Here is a 3,485-nt window from a genome sequence, read left to right as displayed (position 1 = left end):
TTCAAACGGGTAAACCAAAATGCATATAATATTATGATTGTGAAAAATTGCACCCACACCTGCTTTGGGTTCTGATTGAATTTCAGATCGATCACAATCTGCGTATTCGATGTTGTCCTCAAATGCAATACTGTTAACACTAATTACTCTTTACCTCAATCATAATTATTCGCCAAGAACACCGACAGTAAAAACCAGTAACAATAAAAGAAACGGACACGCACAAGCATATACGCACAAACGCGCGAAGATACGCAGGCAGGCACACACGAACGCACAACCACACGCAAGGACGTACAGACGCTCACACGTACACACAGTAGCACACACAGAGGTGCGGACGCACACAAGTCACACACACACACACACACATGCACGCACACACACACACACACACACACGCATGCACGGACGCACGTACACACACACACACACGCACGCACACACGCACGCACACACACGCGCACACATACACACACACACACATGCACGCACATACACACTAACGCGCACACATGAACACACACACGCCCGCCCGCACGTACACATACATACACACACACACACACACACCAGCCCCCTCCATCCACATCGTGACAAGTCCCTGAGCACCCACACCCCTCCTCCACCACATCATTAACCGGACCTTGAAACCAATCAAACTGACTCAACACGCCAGCTCTACAGCACCGCCGTCCATGCTATCCTGTATAAAACAAACCTAGGTCCTCTGTTTCTCTATTGTATCGTGCATGCTATCCTGTATAAAACAAACCTAGGTCCTGTGTTTCTCTATTGTATCGTCCATGCTATCCTGTATAAAACAAACCTAGGTCCTCTGTTTCTCTATTGTATCGTCAATGCTATCCTGTATCATACTTTGGTCAAAAATACAAATAACCTCTAACATTAAGGCTACACTTGTTTTGTCAATAATTCCACGTTCCAATGTCATGAAGTGGATTTTAGTGTGAAATAAAGGATCTTTTCTGAAAACGTGTTCTGCCCTATCTTTTTACACTGACTTCAAACTTCACACCAACACACTCCAAACACAGAATTTTGGGAGGATACAGACTTATTATTTCCTCACCAAAATATAACACAATTCTTCACTTCAAATACATCAATACGAATCAACTTCTTGAACACACAGTTCACACAACATATAGCATTCACTCAATGCATGTAAATACATAGTATAAAGATACTTTCTCAAAGATAGATTAACGCACAAGATAAAGTGCTGACAGACACTCACGAGTTCGTATCACGGCTCACTGCATGTCGTCATTTACACATCCTTGTGTCGTTGAATCCCGTAGATGATGAATTCCCAGAAACTTTCCTTGTAGGTGCCAACACACACCTTTCCCGTTTCTCCCCGAGAAACATTTCCGCCATTAGCGAAATAAACCCTCGCCTCTGCGACCGGTAACGATGGTGACTCCGCCGTCAAGCCATCTCTGCGCCGATGTGGTCTCTTCCCCCACCATCGCCCCGCATTCTCCCGTGTAAGGTCCCTCCCTTGTCCACGCCATGGAAACTCCTCATGGAAACTCCTAAAGAATTAACCCAAGTCTTAATACACATTCTCTTAACCCATATCTTCTTCCCAAAACGTTCATGTATCATCTCATACATTCTCGTTCATTCTACATTCACATTCCGTCCACGTTCTATATCCAAGCTATACTTAATCTATGAATAACACTGCCCTACATAGCATCACCGTCTTAAACATAACATAAATGCGTAACAGCAATTATGTTCAAGAATTTACCAACGAAAACCATAATACAATCACAACAAGAATTCTCTCAGAACTTCACACTAGAATTTAGTGCACTTTGTATACACTAACATTTACATTCCAGCTATATATTCAAGCTTCAGTAATATACAACATAGTAAATCATTTACCTTAAGAGACCCGTCTCTTGAAAGAGAGTTTGTCCCTGACAAACTTGACACACGCTGACAACCTCACTGGTTGAAAATGTTGAGCGTTGTGACGATATTAAACCCAGACCAGCTACCTGTCTCATATACACAACTCATGTCAAACTATGGTTTTCTCGTGCAACGCACAAAACCCGTGATAACGCCTCTCCGGTCACCTACGCATCGCACTTCAATATTTAGGGAGGTTAAAAACACGACGTGGTTTCACATCACAAATATGCTACTCACATCTTTGTGACATCCAATAACCTACAATTCTTGTTTATTGATTCTGAATTTTGGAACGTAAGCAGTCTATCATTTTTACGATTTTTACATTGTACCGTTAACAGGTGAGGATAGACACCTGCAACCACGGCTAATTTCAAAACACCTGGCGCAAACAGGGGCATATTTCACTGACGTCATTATATTTAGTCAAGTTTTGACTAAATATTTTAACATCGAGGGGGAATCGAAACGAGGGTCGTGATGTATGTGTGTGCGTGTGTGCGTGCGTGTGTGCGTGCGTGCGTGTAGAGCGATTCAGACCAAACTACTGGACCGATCTTTATGAAATTTGACATGAGAGTTCCTGGGTATGATATCCCCAGATGGTTTTTTCATTTTTTTGATAAATGTCTTTGATGACGTCATATCCGGCTTTTCGTGAAAGTTGAGGCGGCACTGTCACGCCCTCATTTTTCAACCAAATTGGTTGAAATTTTGGTCAAGTAATCTTCGACGAAGCCCGGACTTCGGTATTGCATTTCAGCTTGGTGGCTTAAAAATTAATTAATGACTTTGGTCATTAAAAATCTGAAAATTGTAAAAAAAAATAAAAATGTATAAAACGATCCAAATTTACGTTTATCTTATTCTCCATCATTTGCTGATTCCAAAAACATATAAATATGTTATATTCGGATTAAAAACAAGCTCTGAAAATTAAATATATAAAAATTATTATCAAAATTAAATTGTCCAAATCAATTTAAAAACACTTTCATCTTATTCCTTGTCGGTTCCTGATTCCAAAAACATATAGATATGATATGTTTGGATTAAAAACACGCTCAGAAAGTTAAAACAAAGAGAGGTACAGAAAAGCGTGCTATCCTTCTTAGCGCAACTACTACCCCGCTCTTCTTGTCAATTTCACTGCCTTTGCCATGAGCGGTGGACTGACGATGCTACGAGTATACGGTCTTGCTGACAAATGGCATTGCGTTCAGTTTCATTCTGTGAGTTCGACAGCTACTTGACTAAATATTGTATTTTCGCCTTACGCGACTTGTTTTCTTCTTGTACCTGGTGCTCTCTTCTACGCCTGTTACTGCACTTGTGTTTTGATACAGGTATACTTTCTTTCTCAAGAACCCGGGCAGTCCATTAATAATAATAATAATAATAATACGAATATTTATAACGCGCACATATCTCACCAACAGGCGACTCAAGGCGCACATACACTCATTCACACACACGGAGATTTAAAGTCACTAACACACACACACCATCAACCATTAAATATGTACAGT

The sequence above is a fragment of the Littorina saxatilis genome, linkage group LG10 (assembly GCF_037325665.1).
Source record: "Littorina saxatilis isolate snail1 linkage group LG10, US_GU_Lsax_2.0, whole genome shotgun sequence".
NCBI classification, from domain to species: Eukaryota; Metazoa; Mollusca; class Gastropoda; order Littorinimorpha; family Littorinidae; genus Littorina; species Littorina saxatilis.
Note: the sequence above shows the minus strand (reverse complement) of the source record.